The sequence below is a fragment of the Cetorhinus maximus genome, unplaced genomic scaffold (assembly GCF_964194155.1).
Source record: "Cetorhinus maximus unplaced genomic scaffold, sCetMax3.hap1.1 HAP1_SCAFFOLD_1141, whole genome shotgun sequence".
Lineage (NCBI taxonomy): Eukaryota > Metazoa > Chordata > Chondrichthyes > Lamniformes > Cetorhinidae > Cetorhinus > Cetorhinus maximus.
The window spans coordinates 35,890-56,396 of NW_027597083.1; positions in this window are offsets into that span (position 1 = coordinate 35,890).

The window sequence follows — 20,507 nt, forward strand, 5'->3', positions numbered from 1 at the left end:
ATGATATTCTCTTTACAAGTTGAAAGATCAGGCCATCAGTTTAATACTGCTTTGATGCTTAATCTGCCATTTTGAACCTTTACTTCTAGTTAACTCTCTTCTAGCCCTCTCTTAAACACACACAGCTGATCATGAGGGACCACGCCCCGCCACCGACAACTCCTCACTCCCCTCTCCCCCTCCTAGCAGCTATTTAAAGGCATCATTAAACTTGCAGGTTAGTTGCTTTTGTCTATCTATTTGCTACTGTAGAGTTAGATGAAGCACTGTATTGTTTTGTAGTTTACAGGAAGTGGTGCAAACCATCTAGAAGGAGCTGTGTGCTTCTGAAAGGTTTCTGAGTATACCACTCGCTTCCTGTAATGGGAACTATGGTTGCAGTTTTCCTTGGGCTATGGCATCATAGGTAGTTGGAGCAGAGGCATCAAAAAAGCCAAGCTGCTCGCAGAGGTAGGAGGAGCGGGAGGGTTCTCAGCAGAAGGCTTTACTCACTGAGGGTCTTCAGGGATTACTGAAGGCAGCAGCTGATGGCAGCAGTCTGAGTTGCATGGTAATAAGATTTTTTTAATTCTTCGTTCTTGGGATGTGAGTATCACTGACAAGGCCAGCATTTATTGTCCATCCCTTGAGAAGGTAGTGACGAGCCTCCTTCTTGAACTAGAGAAGTCCACCTGGTGTAGGTACATCCACAGTACTGCCAGCCAGAACTACTCCCCTCCAAACGCGCATATCTTGATTTGGAACTATATTGCCATTCTTTCACTGTTTGTGGACCAAAATCCTGGAACTCCCTCCCTAACAGCATTGTTGGTGTACTTGCACCACATGGACTGCAATGGTTCAAGAAGGTGGCTCAGCATCATCTTCTCAAGGGCAACTGGGAAAAAATTGCTGGCCTAGCCAGCGATTCCCACATCCCATGAAAGAATTTTATAAGGCCCTATACATTCACTTTCTGCAATTCGTACGGACTCCCATGTCCCTCAGATTAGCAACATTTCCCAGTCCTTCACAATTCAAAAACTATTTTGCTTTCCTATTTTTCCTCCCATGTGGGTAACTACAAGCTTCTTCACATTATACTCCATCTGCCATGTTTTTGCCCAGTAACCTGTCTATATATTTTTGCAGCCTCTTTGCATCCTCGTCACTGCTTACAATCCCACTAGTTCTGTATCATCAGCAAACTTGCATTTATTATACTTGGTCCCCTTATCTGATTCATTGCTATAGCTGAGGCCCAAGGATTGATTCTTGCGGTGGTTATAGCTTTAGCCAATGGTTACAGCCTGCCAACCTGAAAATGACCCATTTATTCCTACTTTCTGTTTCTCTCCACTAACCAACACTCAATCCATGTTAATATGTTACCACCAATTCCCTATGCCCTAATTTAGTGCAATTACACCTTGTGTAGCATCTTATTGAATGCCTCTTGAAAGTCTAATACATGACATCCACCCAGCCAGTTACATCCTCAGTAAACTCCAGTAGATTTTTTAAACATGGCTTCCCTTTCAGAAATCTACATTGAAACCATTTAATCATATTATGAGTCTTTAAGTTCCCTCTTACCACATCCCCAATAATAGCATTTGCCCGATGCCTGATGTCAGGCTAACTGTCCTAAAGTTTATTATATTCTCTTCCTCTCTCTCTCTCTCCTCTCTTGAATGTCGGGGATACATTTGCTGCATTTCAACACCTGGGGACCATTCTACAGTGAAGGGAATTCTGCAAGATTGAAACCAATGCATTCACTATTTCTTTTAAGACAGGAACATACATCATTCTGGATGGCTTCAGCGATGTCAGTTTCCATGGTCTCATTGATGGTTGTGCCAAGAATGCAGAGCACTGTCTTCTCGAAGTGTGTGAGAGTTTGCAGCTGTGCCTATCCCTGCTGGTTTGTTGCTGCTGTCTCCTGTTATGAACAGGATGGCTAGACACCTGGTTTTGTACCAGACAGCCTGGATTTCAGCATATCAGCTCCCATTCCTATACCGGATGGCCTTAGGTCTGGAATTTCGAAGCTCGCACTGTTTGCAATGCTGCGTCTTGGCCTGAGGGAATTGTTCATTCATTCGCAGGCACTCGCTGATCACTCTGGAGACGATACAAAAATGATCGATATTCAAACCAACCAATTAGAGGCTGGGTGGTTCCAAATGGTCATGCTAACAACCTAATTTGTTAAATGTTGGTCGTGATCATTTCCAGGTCAGTGAGTTTGTGCACGAACAAAAGTCCTATTGGACCTGTCCTATATCCTATTGCCAAACCCCTCAGCACGATCTACCAGTCTCATTGGTGAACGCCAATATTAGTCTTTCAAAATCATTTCCAGGTTGGTGAGTGACCATAAAGAGATACTCTTGCATTGTCCTCATCAGAGGAGAAAAGGGGAAAAGGGGAAAATGGGGAAAAGGCAGCAAATTGGCACTAAGTTAAAATGAACAGAGAGTCAGTGCAGACATGATGGGCCGAATGTCTTCCTTCTGCACTGCAACAATTCAGTTATTCTGATTCTGTGATTCATACCAATGCCCTGACACCACCACCACCATTCACCAAGTTAAAATGCTTAAGAGAGAAACCTAATACAATCAAGCAGAGTCAACATGGATTAATGGAGGGGAAATAATGTTTGACAAATTTATTAGATTTCTTTGAGGATGAAACAAGCAGTGCGGACAGAGGAGAACCAATAGATGTAGTCCATTTGGATTTCGAAAAGACAGTTGACAAAGTGTCGCATAAATTACATGAAATAAAAGCTCATGGTGTTGGGGGTAATATATTAGTAGGGATAGAGGATTGACTTACTAACAGGAAATAGAGACAGGGTAAGTGGTTACAGGATGCAAACTGTAACAAGTGGGGTGCCACAGGGATCAGTGTTGGGGTTTTGCTATTTACAACCTATATAATGACTTGGATGAAGGGGCCAAGTGTATTGTAGCCAAATTTACTGATAATACAAAGATAGGTAGGAAAGCAAGTTGTGAGGAGTCTGCAAAGGAACATAGATAGGTTAAACATGTAAGCAAGAAAAAAGCAAATGGAGTATAATGTGGGAAAATATGAGATTGTCCACTTTGGTGGGAAGAATAGAAAAGCAGAATATGATTTAAATCAAGAGAGAAAACAGAATGAGTGGAATTTTTAGGTCGGCATATGGGTGCGCGCTCGACCCGATCGGATGCGAAATCGCGCGAGACGATATCAGGCGAGCGCGTGCATAAGTCAGAAGCATGCCCACCGACAATTAAGAGGTCAATTAGTGTAGTTGAAGTTGCAATTATCTCCGACTTTTTGTGGTCCATCCAACCTCATGGTTGGCGGATGGGTGAATCGGCCGGGCTGACTTTGCATTTTTCATGAAACCTCATCCAAGGGCAGTATGAGGTTTCCGTTGTTAAATTAAAAAAAAATAAAAAACTATGGACAGCACTTTTATCATGTGTATGTTCAGGTGACTGATTGTGATGCTTGGACATTTTTTTCCTGATTTTAAAAACTTTATTTAATTATTTTCAAGTCTTCAGCTCCCCGAGGCATCTCTCTGCCTTCAGGGAGCTTTCATTCCATGCTCAGCCACGCCTGTGCTTACAATCAGTGCCCAACCTCCTCTCATCCCGCTCTGGCAGCACTGAACATTTCAGCACACACTTCACGCTGGCTGGCTGTTAATTGGCCAGCCAGCATGCAATTGCGGTCAGGGGCTGATCGCAGTTCCTAAAAATCCTGCCCAATGCTATGGACCAGAGAGATCTGGGTGTCCGTGAACATAAATTCCTCAGGGTAATGTCATAGGCACAACCATCTATAGCTGCTTCATCAATGACCTTCCTTCCAACATAAGATCAGAAGTGGGGATGTTCGCTGATGATTGAACAACATTCAGCACCATTTGCGACTCCTCCAATACTGAAGCAGTCCGTGCCCATGTGCAGAAAGACTTGGATAACATTCATAAGAACATAAGAACATAAGAAATAGGAACAGGAATAGACCATTTGGCCCCTCGAGTCTGCTCCGCCATTCAATGAGATCATGGCTGATCTTCTCGTGTTTCGATTTTCACATTGCCATCTAGCCCCAATAACCTTTGATTCTCTTGTCTAACAAGAATCTATCTACCTCTGCCTTAATGTTCAATGACCCCACTTCCACCACCCTCTGAGGCAGAGAGTTTGAAAGCCGCACAACCCTGTGAGAGAAAAAAATTCTCCTCATCTCTGTCCAAAAGGGCAACCCCTAATTTTAAAACAATGCCCCCTAGTTCTAGATTCACCCACAAGAGAAAACATCCTTCCGATGTTCACCTTGTCAAAGCAGTTCAGGATCTTATATAATTTAATCAAATCACCCCTCACTCTTCTAAACTCCAGTGGAAATAAGCCCAGTCTGTCCAACGTTTCCTCATTCCAGGAATAAACCTAGTAAACCTCCTTTGAACTGCCTCCAATACATTTACATCCTTTCTTAAATAAGGAGACCAAAACTGCACACAGTATTCGAGATGCGCTCTCACCAATGCCCTGTATAACTGAAGCATAACATCCTTACTTTTATGTTCAATCCCTTTTGGAATAAAGGATAGCATTCCATTAATAAAAATCTATGGACAACATTTTTATCATGTGTATGTTCTTAATTGCTTGCTGTACTTGCATACTAACTTTTTGTGACTCGTATACTAGAACACCTAGATCCCTCTGCACCTCAGAATTATGCATCCGTTCTCCATTTAAGTAATATTCTGCTTTTTTGTTCTTCCTGCCAAAGTGAACAACTTCACATTTTCCCACATTAAACTCCATTTGTCAGTTCTTTGCCCACTCACTCAAACTATCTATATCCACCTGTAACCTCCTTATGTCCTCTTCACAGTATACTTTCTATTCATGTGGCCTGAGTCCCAACAGGCGATATGCTGATCCTCCTTGGTGACTTCAACGCCAGAGCTGGGAAGGACACAGACCTCTAGGGAGATGTAATCAGCAGGGAGGGGCTAGGGAAATCTAACACCAATGGTAACCTGGTCCTGACAAAATGCCCAGAACATGGCTTTGAAATAACCACCTTCTTGTTCTGTCAGAGAGACAAGTACAATGCCTCATGGCAACACCCTCGCTTTAAGCACTGGCACCTGCTCGACTACATCATTATCTGAGCGAGGGACCACAGGACATGCATATCACCCACGCCATGACAGGAGCCAATGGCAGCTGGGTGGACCACCGCCTAATTTGCCATAATCGTGACCATCTTCAAAAAAGGTGACAAGGCCGACTGCGGTAACTATAGAGGAATCTCCCTGCTGTTGGCCACAGGGAAGGTCATCACAAGAATCCTCCTCAATCACCTTCTCCCTGTGGCTAAAGAGCTCCTCCAGAGTCGCAATGTGGATTCCACCCACTAAGGGGCACAACGGACATGATCTTCACCATGTGGCAACTGCGAGAGAAATGCAGGGAACAGCGCAAATCCTTGTACATCTTTAACCTTACAAAAGCCTTTGACACTGTCATTCGCAAAGGATTATGGAGCATCCTCCTCCATCTTGGCTGCCCCCAAAAGTTTGTCACCATTCTCCACCTGCTCCACGATGACATGGAAGCTGTGATCCTGACCAATGGATCCACCACAGACCCAATCCACATTCGGACCGGGGTCAAGTAAGGCTGTGTCAGTGCACCGACACTCTTCTCAATTTCCCTTGCCTCAATGCTCCATTTCACCCTCAGCAAGCCCCCCGCTGGAGTGGAGCTAAACTACAGAACAAATGGGAACCTATTCAACCTCCGCCACCTACAGGCCAGGTCCAAGGTCATCCCATCCTCTGTCATTGAACTACAGGATGCAGATGATGCTTCTATCTGCGCACACTCAGAGACCGAGCTCCAAGCCGTCGTCAACACCTTCAGCGAGGCGTACAAGAGCGTAGGCCTTACACTAAACACCCGTAAGACAATGGTCCTCTACCAACCTGCAACCCCCATGCCTCACTGCCCCCCATTTATCAAATTCCAGAACGAGGCCCTGGACAATGTGGGCCACTTTCCATGTCTTGGAAACCTGTTGTCAATAGGGCAGACATCGAGGGTGAGGTTCAATGCCGCCTTTAGTGTGCCAGCGCAGCCTTCGGCCTGAGGAGGAGAGTGTTTGAAGACCAGGACCTCAAACCCGGCACCAAGCTCATGGTCTACATGGTCTACCCGCCCTCCTATATGGCTCAGAGATGTGGCCTATATACAGCAGGAACCTCAAAACTCTGGAGAAGTACCACCAGCGCTGCCTCTGCAAGATCCTGCAAATCCACTGGCAGGATAGGCGCACCAGCGTCAGTGTTCCCACTGAGGCCAACATCCCCAGCATCGAAGCATTGACCACACTCGATCAGCTCCGCTGGCCGGGCCACATCATCTGCATGCCTGACACGAGACTTCCGAAACAAGCGGTCTACCCGGAACTTCAACACAGCAAGTGAGCCCCAGGAGGGCAGAGGAAATGCTTCAAGGGCACCCTCAAAGCCTCCTTGAAAAAGTGCAACATCCCCACCGACATTTGGGAATCCCTGGCCCAAGACCGTCTGAAATGGAGGGAAAGCATCCGGGAAGGAGCTGAACACCTCGAGTCTCATCACCAAAGGCCAGCTGAAGCTAAGCGTCGACAGTGAAAGGAGCGCGTGGCAACCCGGGTACCCCACCCGTTCCCCCTACCACCGTCTGCCCCACCCGTGACAGAGGCTGCAGGTCACGCAATGGACCCTTCAGTCACCTGAAAACTCATTCTTAGTGTGGAAGCAAGTCATCCTCGACCCCAAGGCATTGCCTAAGGAGAGAAGAAGACAATCCGGTTAGGGATCAATAACGTTTTATTTCAAGTAGACGAGATCTGAATTTAAAGACACTTGCTAAGTGAATAAAGCCACAAGATTCCACAGGTTTTGCACAAACAAAAATAAACTTTACTATACAAAGTCAGAAAGATAAAACAATTTGCAACATCTATCTTAGACTATTATCTAAGGATCTACTTTCCTTGGACATGGTGCAACTAGATTGATTCCTGGGATGAGAGGACTATCCTATGAGGAGAGATTGAATAAATTGGGCCTATATCTTCTGGAGTTTAGAAGAATGAGCGGTTATCTCACTGAAAGTGTGACAAAATATGCTTAGCAGCTAGGCTTAGCAGGGTAAATACTAAGACTCCGTTGCTGCTGGCTGGAAAGTCTAGAGATTGGGGTTCATAGTTTCTGGATATAGAGTCAATCATTTAGGACTGAGATGAGTAGAAATGTTTTCATCAAGCAGGCTGTAAATTTTTGAAATCCTCCACCCTAGAGAACTTACTTAGCTGTTGTGTATATTCAGGAGTGAGATTGATAAACTTTGGAATTTAAAAGGAGTCAAAGGATGGAATGTGGTGAAATGTGAGGTCATTCACTTTGATAGGATGATTAGAAAAACAGAATATGTTCTAAAAGGTGAGAGACTAGTAAATGTTGGTGTGCAGGGTGTCCTTGTACATGACAAACAGAGAGTTAATATGCAGGTAACAACAAAGAATTAGGAAAGGAAATGGCATGTTAGCCATTATTGCCGTGGATTTGATGTGGGAAAGTGAATTTGAGGTGGAAGATCAGCCATGATCTTATTGAAAGGCAGAGCAGGCTCGAGGGGCTCTATGGTCTAATCCTCCTATTTCTTATGTTCTCATGTTTTCTCTAGATCTGTTGCCAATCACCTTAAATATGCGTTCTTTAGTTACCAACCCTTTTGCCACTGGGAACAGTTCCTCTTTACTTACACCTAAAACCATTCAAATCTCCTCTTAACCTTCTCTGCTCTAAGGAGAACAATCCCAGCTTCTCCAGTCTGCTCCATATAATGGAAGTATCATTCTAGAAAATCATCTCTTAAGAACATAAAGGATAGGAGCAGGAGATGACAATTCAGCCTCAGGAGTCTGATCTGCCATTCAACTAATCATGAATGGCTCTGCACTTTTTCTACTGGCTTGACTTCCTTTCCAAAGTATAGGGCCAAGAATTGGACACAATGCTTCAGCTGGAGCCTAACCAGAAGGGAATAAAGGATACCAGGCTAAGGGGAATAAAACAGGAGAGCAAGTTTATTTGGGTTTTTCCTTCAAACAGCTAGCAATGGCACAATGGGCTGAATGGCCTCTGTCAGTCTGTATGATTCTATGATTTAAAAATGTCGAGAAATGGGTCCTGGGAAGCCTTCATTTGGTAAGTGAACTTGATGCTTCTTCAGCTCATCAACCCCTTACTACACTGGTCTGAAGTGAAAGGGGAGAGCTGTGGTTTTTGGGTGTAAACTTACACTGAGTGCAGGATCTGAATAAACCCAGGAAACTTCAGTGCACTTCAACAGTGCTGTTTTACAAATGGCTCTGAGGGGTTTTGACTGGCATAAGGTTTTCACTTATATTTAGCACAATAAATGTATCCAAATACATGAAAACACAAACCTCCCCATTTGTTTGACGCAATCCCAAATTATCAACAGTGTAAATCCAGATGATAACGAGGAAATTCAGGGACATAATTTTTTCCCATTAACTGCTTTAATGGAAACTGGAATGTTCCTGACTTAGCTCCAGGTGAATTGCTGATGCCGAGTATTAATGTTTCCCAAAACAAGTAGTGATAACAGTCAAAGATAAATAAGTTTCCAAAAGCATTTACACAATGTTGAATATTTATCCAGCTCATCATATAGCCCTGTATCAACGCTGACTAACCTGATAGGAACACTAACTAACCCTCTGACAGTGCAACGCCAGTCCAGAAATAACCATCTGGCAGTGTGTCACTGCTTCAATAATGACCCTCTGACAGTGTGGCACTCCCTCAGTACTGCCCTTCTGACAGTTCAGCGCTCCTTCAGTATTGGCCCTCTAACAGTGCAGTGCTCCCTCATAATTGACCCTCTGACAGTGCAGTGCTCCTTCAGTACTAACCCTCCAACACTAACTACCAACCCTACTGCCCCTCCGATAATGAAACAATCCCTTGGTACTCGCCTCTGACAGTGCAGCGCTCCCTGAGTACTGACCCTCCGACAGTGCAGCCCCCTCAAACTTAATCATCCAACTGCGCAGTGCTCTCTCAGCACTGATCCTCCGATAATGCAGCCCCCTCAGTCCTGAGCCTCAGACAATGCAGCACTTCCCCCCAACCCCTGTAGAGCCCCTCCAGCACTGCACCACTCCCTCAGTTTTATGTTAGGGTGTCATCCTAGATGGGGTGTTGGAGTCTCTGGAGTGAGGTTTGAATCCATGATCTTTTGACTCAGAGTCAATTAAGCACCATGAGGGTGCTATCCATTAATATTTTGGGTCAGGACTGCAGTGTTTTTGGTCTGAAGAATAGTAAACTAGAAATGGGACCTTTCTGAATACTGATAATGGATGATTACAATAGACTGGTGGGGAAAGAGTTAATTGGGTGGTTGTTGGAATTTGTGTGGGCAGGCTGAAATGATTTAATGGAGTTTGATATGGTGTTATTCTGCCTATGATTCCTTGTTCTGCACAAGCTTCATTTCTCAGCTCTGGTTTATAGGGTAATGATTAAATAACTTTTAAATCAGTGCCTTGAAACATCTGCTCGATGTTGTGGATGTGTGAGAAGTGTTTGAACTAATGGTTACAATGCCTAAGTGTGGGGATTGTGATGATCACGGGCACGTTAGAGATTGCTGCCTTGACAGTGGGGGCCCAGTGAGAGGTATTCGTAGTGACGCCAGCATGAGAGCTTCGGGAGGGTGGGGGAAGGGTTGACTAGATGGCTTTGAGGCTTTCCGGTGACGCAATGATGGATGATTAACCAATCTGCAAAGAAATATGCTGGATGAGAAGATGCTGATAAAATAGGAGCTGGGTTCAAGGATTTGAGTGCGAGTCCAGCAAAATTTGTAACAACTGTTTCAATGCTTTTTCTTAATTGAAACAACTTGACCTTTATATCATTGAATCTGAGGAAACAAATAAAAGCATGAGGAAAAGTTCCTTCACACAGTGAGTGGTTAGGATCTGGAATGCACTGTCTGAGAGTGTGGTGAAGGCAGTTTCAATCAGGGCTTTCAAGAGGGAATTGGATTATTATCTGAAAAGGAAGAATGTGTAGGGCTGTAGGGAGAAGGTGGAGGAATGGCACTGGTCAAATTACTCCTTTGGAGAGCCAGCGCAGCCACACATGGCCGCCTTCTCTGTAACAATTCTGTGACTCTGTGAAACTTACATCATAGAAGGAGGGAATTGGCCCGTGGTTCTTGTACTGGGTCTTTGAAAGAACTATCCAATTAGTCGCACTCGCTGCTGTTTCCCCATAGATTGCAAAATCTTCAAGTATTTCTCTTTTGAAAGCTATTATTACATTTGCTTTCACCACCCTTCCAGGCAGTGGATTCCGATCATCATGACACACTGCTTAAAAGAACTTCATCTGCCCTCTGGCTTTTTTTGCCAATTATCTTAAATCTGTATCATTTGGTTACTGATCATCCTGCCACTGAAAACCATTTCTTCCTATTTACTACTTACAAATCTTTCACAATTTTGATCATATTTCCACTCCCAATTGTTACTTCCTTCCTCCCTTCTAAAATGTAGCACTTAACACTTTGCATAAAATTTCATCTGCCATGTTCCTGTCCAATTCATCAGTCTACTTATGTCCCCTTGAGGTCTGTTACTACCCTTCTCACTAGTTACAACATCTCTGAGTTTCATGTCAGCTGTAAACTTTGAAATTACACCCCATATACCCATGTCCAGGTCATTAATATATATAATAATATATATCAAAAATAGCATTAACTCCTGGGGAACACACTATAGTTTCTTCTAGTCTGAAATTTCCTCTGCTTTCTGTCTCTCAACCAATTTGGTATCTATGCTGGCCACTGTCCCTAATTTAGCTAATAAATCTATCATGTGGCACTTTATCAAGTGCTTTTTGAAATTTATATACACACCTTCAAGCACACTACTCACATCAATCATATCTGTTAGTTAATTCAGTAACTCAGATATGATTTGCCTTTATCAAATCTGTGCTGACTTTTATTTATTAACCCATGTTTTCCCAAATAACAACAGATGTAGCATGTTTAATGTAGTGAAATGTCTCAAGGCAACAACAGAACAAGTTGTATTTATATAGCACCTTTAAAGTAATGAAATGTCCGAAGACAATTTATAGGGGTGTTAGAAAACAAAATATGACACAAGCTACTTAAAGAGATATTAGGGCAGGTGACCAAAAGCTTGGCCGAAGAGGTCGGTTTTAAAGAATGTCTTAAAGGAAGAAAGTGACATAGAGAGGCAGAGGGGTGTAGGAAGGGTATTCTAGAGCTAAGGCCTAGTCATCTGAAGGTACAGCCACCAATGGTAGAGTGATTAAAATCAGGGTACTCAAGATGCGAGAATTAGAGGAGTGTAGAGATCTTGGAGGGTTGTGAGGCTGGCAGAGACTACAAAGATAGGAAAGGATTTGAACATAAGGATGCAAATTTTAAAACTGTGCGATGCTTGATCAGGAGCCATTGTAAGCCAGTGAGCACAGGGGTTTAATAGGTGACCAGGAATTGGTGTGAGTGAAGTCACAGGCAGCAGAGATTTGGATGACATCGAGTTTACGGAAGGCGGAACATCGGAGGCCAGCCAGGAATGAATTATGAGGGGTTTGGACACAGTAGATAGGGAGAAACTGTTCCATTTTTGGAAGTGTTGAAACCAGAGGACACTGTTTTAATGTGATTGGTGACAGAACCATATGCGACATAAGGAAAAACTTTTTTACTCAGCGACCGTCTAGGATCTGGAATGCACTGCCTTACAATGTGGTGGAGACAGATTCAAAAGGGAATTAAATAATTATCTGAAGAGAAAAGATTTGCAGGACTACAGGTAAAGGGTGGGGGGACAGTGGGGCTAACTGAGAAATCTAGCACGGGCGTGAAGGGCTAAATAATCTCCTTCTGTGCTCCAATCCTCAAAACTTTTGGGATTCTGTGTGATAGGAGGTAGATGCTAGAAATAGTGGAGGATGATCTTTTGATTATTAAGGCTGATGTGGTGAAATGTGAGGACAAGGGGAATCCTATCATGGTTCTGGGATGGACACAGTCAAAGGCTCTGCCAACCATGGCGGATGGAGTCCTTGATTGAGGGAAAAGGACAAATCAGAGCATTGCTTTGGAAGGTTGCATCATCTGAATAAATGAACAAATGAAACAGAGACAGAGAAATTGGGAGAATATAATCCTTAAAGGAAGCAAGGTCTGAGCAAGAATAGTTGAGGTAGCTATGGGAGTCAGTAGGCTTATAATGGATATTGGCAGTTAGCTTATCCCCAGAGATAGAGTCGAGAAAGGTCAGAGATTGATCATATGAAGATGAGAGAAGGTTGGAACATTGATGCAATGTTGATGAAATTTTCCAGTTCAGGGCAAGAGAAGGAAATGGCACCATACCGTCATCATAGGATGGTAACAGGACAGGAGGCTATTCAGCCCATTGTGTCTATAGCAGCTCTCTGTGGGATCAACCTGGCTCCACCTTTTCACCATAGCCTTACAAAATCTTTGCTGTTTTGAGAATTATCTATTTCTCTCTTCAATGTTTTTGGAAAAGTGGTGGTGAGGGGGCTCAAGTAGGATGGAAAAGTAATATCTCACATTTTCCACAAAAAGGGCAGGCATAACTAGCGTCAGGGCCAGGGAGAGAAATCATGGGCCCTGGTACTGCTCCTGTTTCAGGGCCCCTTGTTCCCCCACTCCCCACTTTAACCCTCCCCCTCAATCATGTATGATCTTTTTTCCCCTTCAGGATTCACCAAGCAATCACAGAAAGGTCCTAGTAAAATGATAATGCCCATTGTTGGTACCTGGCTACAAATATTGTCCGATATATATGCAGCATGGGTCATTAATATTGAAAGCAGCAATGGCATAATATATGTTAGTTTGTGTGTACCCACTAGGTGATCCCACCACCGCTATAAACAAATCAGAGATACAAATTTTATTTCAACTGCATTGTGCGGTATTGTTAATTTGAGAGGAAAAAATATCATTAGTTACTTATAACACTGTGCAGATGATAACACTAATTTCAGTGACTCCCTCAGCTCTCATTAACATTGCACCATACATAAACAGTGACAGTAAATTTATATTTGGGGAAAGATTCAATACTTGCAACCCAGATAAATTTCACAGGATATTTTCCATTCTGTAGAAGTAGAAGAAGACTTTCTTCTACCTTGGTGCATGATATTATTCAATGTAATTATTTTGTACAAAGGGTGTAATTGGAATCTATTTTATCAGTAATCTCATGGGCTAGAAAGATCAAATGACTCCTGAGCAACAAAGTGCAATGATTGAACAACATAGGTCATCACTGTCAGTGAGAAGCATTGAAGCCCTCGGGTGTCTCTGTGTAACGCAACTTTTAAGATGCCAAAGGACAAAGACTGAATGAGTCACAATCACATCCTTTTTCCTTGATCAGCAAGTTTGAAGACTACTGATTTCTTCTTCTTACTACAATATTTTTTCAATATCCACTGTGCAACACAATTTTATCAGGATGTTTCAATACCTCAAAAAACACATAAAAAGCACCAAAGTAGAGTGGGATAATAGGTAAGTAGACAAAAGGACAAGATTGAAGTCAATGGAAAAGACTCATGTGGAGTGTAAAATAGGTTACTGATTTACTATGAGCGCATTAGGCACCCCTGTCCTGTCACCCCATAAAGCTACTTCACTTTCCATTAGCAACAAAATAAACAGAACCCCAGCCATGATTCCACCCTCTGTTTGCAAGGTAATTATGAATGACAAAGGCCATCTAGCCCAGCTCATCTTATCCATTCAGAATGATATACAAATATATGTATTAAGAGCTGGAGTAGGCCACTTGGCCCCTCAAGCCTGCTCTGCCATTTTATAATATTACCTACATTATACCAGTGACTCCAACTGAAAAGTACTTAATTGGCTGTAAAGCAATTTTGGACACCGTGAAAGGTGCTGTATAAATGCAGGTTTTGTCTTTCTGTCATTACGCCTGCATGCAGTAATGGTCGCAATGGTCAAACTGGAGGCAAAATATCTCTAAGGATAATTAGTCATAGATCAATCAACTGATGTTAGGAGAGTGGCTACCAACAAATCATTACATTTACAAAACAATTCAACTCTAGCTAATACAACCTTGCCATTCTGTCTTCTTTGGTGCCAACTCACTGTCGTACAACTATGGGCAGGATTTTCCATGCCCGCCGGTTTCGGGCATGTCCGGCGTCGTGAGCGGACCATATGACAAGAAGGCCAAAAATTGGTGTCACAACATGGTGAAACCAGTTTACAATCGTCTGCTCAGCCCATCAATGTCAGGCCATGTTTCCTGTCGTCAGATGCCGGGAACTTCATTGTAATACATCTGCATATTATTATAAGGCCAGCCGGCCAGAATGATCCACCCTGGCTGGATCGTCTGCCCAACTTGGTGGGGTGCAAGGGCTGCCCTGCGGTTGAGGTGACTTGGGGGCGGGGGCAAGGGCTGGCCTGCCGTTGAAGGTAGTGCATAAGCATGTGCAGTGTTGGGGGAGGGAAGCGGCATTAGGGAAGCCTTGTATAAAGTGACCATTCCCCTGCAGCTGAGATAGTTCAGACGCAGCCAAATTAACATGCATGGAGTGGGGTCTATAGCTTGTCTGCACACTCAAGCAACAGAAAGGCATGATAGTGCCGCCAAGTGCTCCAGAGCTTTTCCCCCTTTGACAGACTGCAAACTAATGAGTGTTTTAGTGGACTGCAGAACAGTTGAGCTGCTGGACACATTGTTTAATCTCCTTCCTAAAACTGGCCATGGAGCAGTCACTGGTTTGGACCAGTCTCCCCCACGGTTCAAGTAAACAGTGCAGCCTTGCAGCGCGGGTTAGGAGAATGCCTGTGCCTGAGCTGAAAGCACAGCATGCAGGCTAGTGGGCGAAACTGCTGCCGATTGGTCAGGTGGAGTAGGGCGGAGGAAGATGGAGTTTCGGGCAACCATGCAGCATACTAACCTCTGGCCATCCAAATGGTGGCCAGCACTCTCTGGCATGTGTTAAGGGGCCTTCAGGCTAAAACCAAGACAGGTTCTTAGAACACCCAAGCTAACCCACGTGTCTCTCTCTTTCATCCTGCAGGAGGAGTACATCAGGAGTATGGAACCTGGTGAACTAGTTGTATGCCTTGTGATGTACAGGGAGCAAAGACGATGGAGAAGAGAGTGACGGAGGTGCCTGGCTGTGCAGAGGGAGGAGCAGCGCCCTCAGTAATAAGGGGTGGTTGGTGTTCCCACACACGCTGCTGAAGAGCCACAGCGAGGCATCGCTGGTTGGCGGCTAGCTAGACCCAGGGTCTATAGACCCTGCCTTTCACTTCTGCAGATGACCAAGAACTAGTGTCACTGAAGACTGTGCATGTACAGGGAACTGGTGGGTCACACCTGCCAGCTATTGCAGGATTTGGCGTCACAGGGGCATGTAGGGCATTCACTGCCAGTGGCCGTGAAAGTGACTGCGGCACCCAGTTTTTATGCCAGAGGCTCCTTTCAGGGCTCCATAGGTGACCTCTGTGGGATCTCACAAGCCTCCACCCACAAATGCATCCATGAGGTCACAGATGCCATCTTCACAAGGTCACACAACTTTGTGCATTTTGCCAAGGACCGGGAAAGCTAGTATGCAAGAGTGATTGGATTTACCCAGATCTCGGGTTTCCCACAGGTGCAGGGTGACATCAACAGCACTCATGTGGTGCTCAGATCTCCATTGCAACAAGCAGTCAACTATGTCAACCGCAAGGGCTTCCACTTGCTGAATGTTTAGCTGGTGTGCAACCACCACTAACGCATCCTTCAGGGCTGCGCAGTTTCCAGAGAGTGTCCACGACTCCTACATTCTTAGTCGGTCGCAGATCCCTGAAATATCCCAGGGCCCACACAGGCTGCAGGGATGGCTCCTCGGGGACAAGCAGAGGATGTGGCCGATGACACCCAGGCGGTGGCCTCAGACTGTAGCAGAGCGACGGTATAATGAGGCTCATGCTGCAACTCGCAACTTGGTAGAGCAAACCATTAGGACGCTGAAGATGAGGTTCCAGTGCCTGGACCGGTCTGGTGGAGCCCTGTAATATAGTCCACAGAGGGTGTCATACATTGTCATCACTTGCTGCGCCCTTTACAAACTGGTGCTGCAACGGGGAGAGGAGCTGGCTGAAGAGGAGTTGAAGAAGCTGGAGGTCTCCTCAGATCAGGAGGGTATCCACAGGGATGAGGGTGAGGGGGTTCTCGAAGGTGATGATGATGGCAATGAGGCCCTTGCAATGGCCAGACAAGGCAGGCGCGCTGGGAAGGATCTCACAGTTGCTAGATTTGTGGAGGATGCTGACGACGTGCAGTGAGGAGACACCACAGATACTCACATTGCGTCTATGAATGTTTGACTCCAGCTTGGCTTATGGCAGCGCACATACCCTCTGTGATAATGCTTCTGTCATGGAAATGCATTAGGCCGTAATAGAGAGGTTAAAATAGTGAGACTTTGGGAGAGAGAGGTTAAAGCAGCAAGGCTTCGGGAGAGAGAGGTTAAAGCAGTGAGACTTCAGGATAGAGAGGTTTAAACAGTGAGAGGTGCATGAGGAGGACCCTGGGACAGATAGTCAGCAGCACCTAGAGGATCTAGCCTTTCTAGAGGATCTAGCATCTAGTCTATACTCAAGGAGGAGTAAGGGTAAAATAAAAGCAAGGGTCCATATTCTATTTAGTTAAGATATGCCTGAGGAGCTCAGTCCCATAATTTGCACATCCTGCGCTTTGTGGGAAATCCTAGACACTCCTGGTGGTCTGGGTGACTACATGTGCAGGAGGTACCTCCGACTGGAGCATCTCGAGCTCTGGGTTTTGGAGCTTGAGCAGCAGCTGGGGGTGCTACAGTGCATTCACGAGGCTGAGAGGTTCACGGATAGCACGTTTCAGGATGTGGTCACCCCTCAGCTTAAAATGTGCAAGCAGAGAGAGAATTGGTGACTGCCAGACAGAAGATGGGGACCAGGCAGGTAGTGAGGGAATCCCTCGAGTGCAACTCACCTGCAAACCATTTTTCAGCCTTGGAAAATGGTGAGAGTGACGGTTCCTCTGTGGAGGTCAACCAGAGCCAAGGCCATGGCACTGTGGGCGGTCCAGATGCTCGAGGAAGAAGTGTGGAAGGGCAATAGTGGTAGGGGATTCATTAGTAAGGGGAGTAGACAGGCGCTTCTGTGGCCATAGACGTGACTCCAGGATGGTAAGTTGCCTTCCGGGTGCCAGGGTCAAGGATGTCATGGAACAGCTGCAGCGCATTCTGAAGGAGGAGGGTAAACAGCCATGTTGACACCAATGACATAGGAAGAAAGAGAAATGAGGTCCTGCAGGCAGACTTTAGGGAGTTAGGTAGGAAATTGAAAAGCAGGACTTCAAAGGTGTAATCTCCAGGTTACTCCTGTTGCTACGCAGCAGTGAATATAGGAACAGAAGGATAGAGCAGATGAATGTGTGGCTGGAGAGATGGTGCAGGAGGGAGGGCTTTAGATTCCTGGGGCATTGGGACTGTTTCTGGGAGGGGGGGACCTGTACAAGTTGGGCGGGTTACATTTGAACAGTAACAGGACCAACATCCTCGCGGGGAGGTTTGTTAATGTTGTTGGATGGATTTTAACTAAATTGGCAGGGGGATGGGATCCTGAAAAGTAGTTAAGAGGAAGAGAAGCTGAGATGGAATTAGAAGTTAAAATGCTAGTAAGTGAGTATGGAAGGCAGAGGAAACATAGGCTAGATAAGAAAGAAGTGAGTTTAGCGAGGCTAAATGGAAGATATTTTAATGTAAGGAGCCTGAGGAGTAAGACAGACGAGCTGAGGGCACAGATAGGCACATGTGAGTATGATATTATAGCTATGACCGAGACTTGGCCTAAAGAAGGGCAGGATTGGCCGTTCAACATTTCTGGTTAGAGGGTATTCAGATTAGAAAGAGAGGGGAATAGAAGAGGAGGGGGGTCGCAATATTGATCAAGGAATCAATTATAGCAGTGAGGAGGGATGATACCTTGGAAGGATTATCAAATGAGGCCAAATGGGTAGAAGTAAAAAACATAAAAGGGGCAAACACGCTGTTGAGTGTGTATTACAATTCCCCAAACAGTCAGGGAGAGATAGAAGATCAGATATATAATCAAATTTCAGATAAGTGTAAGAATAATAAGGCAGTAATAGCAGGGTGGATTTTAACCACCTAAATATTAACTGGGATAGCTTAGTGTACAAGTTAGGGAGGGAGTAAAATTCTTAAGTTTGCATCCAGGGGAACTTTTTTAGCCAGTACGTAGAAAATCCAACAAGGGAGTGGGCAGTTCTGGACTTAATATACGAAAATGAGCTTGGGCAGGTGGAAGGCGTATCAGTAGGGGAGCATTTTGGAAATAGTGACCATAACTCAGTTAGATTTAGGATAGTTATGGAAAAGGATAAGGTTGGGCCTGGAATAAAAGTTCAAAACTGGGGAAAGGCTAATTTTACTAAGATGAGATATGATTTGGCCCAAGTGGACTGGGTGCAGCTACTTGCAGATAAAACTGTGTCAGAGCAGTGGGAGGCATTCAAGGAGGAAATAGCAAGAGTATGGGGCATATATGTTCTTGTAAAGACTAAGGGGGTGGGGGACCAGGCCTGGAGAATCCTGGATTTCAAGGGACATAAAGGTTAGGATTAAGAAAAAAAAAGCTTATAGCAGATACCGAGGGCTCAATATGGCAGAGTCCCTAGAGGAGTATAAAAAGTGCATGGGGGAACTTAAAAAGGAAATCAGGAAAGCTAAGAGAGTGCATGGGAAAGCATTGGTGTGTAGAATAAAGGAAAACCCAAAGGGGTTTTTTAAATATATAAAGAGCAAGAGAATAACTAGGGAAAGAGTAGGGCCAATTAGGAACCATGGAGGTAATCTGTGTATGGACCCAGAAGATGTGGGTATAGTTCTCAATGAATACTTTGCATCAGTCTTCAGAATGGAAAAGGATGGCGTAGGTATAGACTTCAGGGCGGAGGACTGTGAAATATTAGGGGAAAGTAACATCGAGAGAGAGGAGGTACTAGTGGGTTTAGCGGCCTTAAAAGTGTACAAATCCGCAGGCCTGGATGAGATATATCCCAGGCTGTTTAGGGAGGCAAGGGAAGAGATATCAGGGGCCCCAGCAGTAATTTTCAAATCCTCTCTGGCACAGGTGAGGTGCCAGAGGACTGGATGACTGTTAATATTGCCCCATTATTAAATAAGGGAGGAAGGGATAGGCCAGGAAATTATAGGCCAGTCAGTCTAATCTCGGTGGTGAGGAAGTTGCTAGAAAGAAGTCTAAGGGACAGAATATATCTGCACTTGGAAAGACACGGATTAATCAGGGATAGTCAGCATGGATTTGTTAAGGGAAGATCGTGTTTGACAAATTTGATTGAATTTTTTGAGGAGGTAACCAAGAGTGTTGATGAGGGTAATGTATTTGATGTGGTCTACATGGCTTTAGCAAGGCTTTTGAGAAGGTCCCTCATGGCAGACTGGTCAAGAAAGTAAGAGACCTTGGGATCCAAGGCAAAGCGGCACTTTGGATCCAAAGTTGGCCGAGAGGCAGGAAGCAGAGGTTGATGGTAGAGGGATGTTTCTGTGACTGGAAGTCTGTTTCCAGTGGGGCTATGCAGGGCTCGGTGCTGGGGCCCTTGCTGTTTGTAGTGTACATAAATGATTTGGACTTAAATGTAGGGGGTATGATCATGAAGTTCGTGGATGACACGAAAATTGGTAGGGTTGTAAATAGGAGGAAAGCCGTAAACTGCAGGAGGATATCAATAGACTGGTCAGATGGACAGAGCAGTGGAAAATGGAATTCAACCTGGAAAAGTGTGAGGTAATGCGGTTGGGGAGGGTTAATAAGGCAAGGGATTACACTATGAATGGTAGGACCCTAAAAGTACTAAAGATCAGAGGGACCTTGGTGTGCATATCCACCGACCCCTGAAGGTAGCAGGGCAGGTAGATATGGTGGTTAAGAAGGCATATGGAATAATTGCCTTTATTAGCTGGGGCAGAGCATACAAGAGCAGGGAAGTTATGCTGGAACTGTGTAAAACACTAGTCACTACATTATAGGAAGGATGTGATTGCACTGGAGAGGGTGCAGAGGAGATTTACCAGGATGCTACCTGGGCTGGAGGGTCTGAGCTATGAGGAAAGATTGGATAGGTTTTTCTTGGAGTAGTGAAGGTTGAGAGGGGACCTGATAGAGGTGTATAAGATTATGGGGGCATGGATAGGTTGGATAGGAAGGCACTTTTTTCCATTAGCAGTGGAGCCAATAACCATGGGGCATAGATTTAAGGTAAAAAGT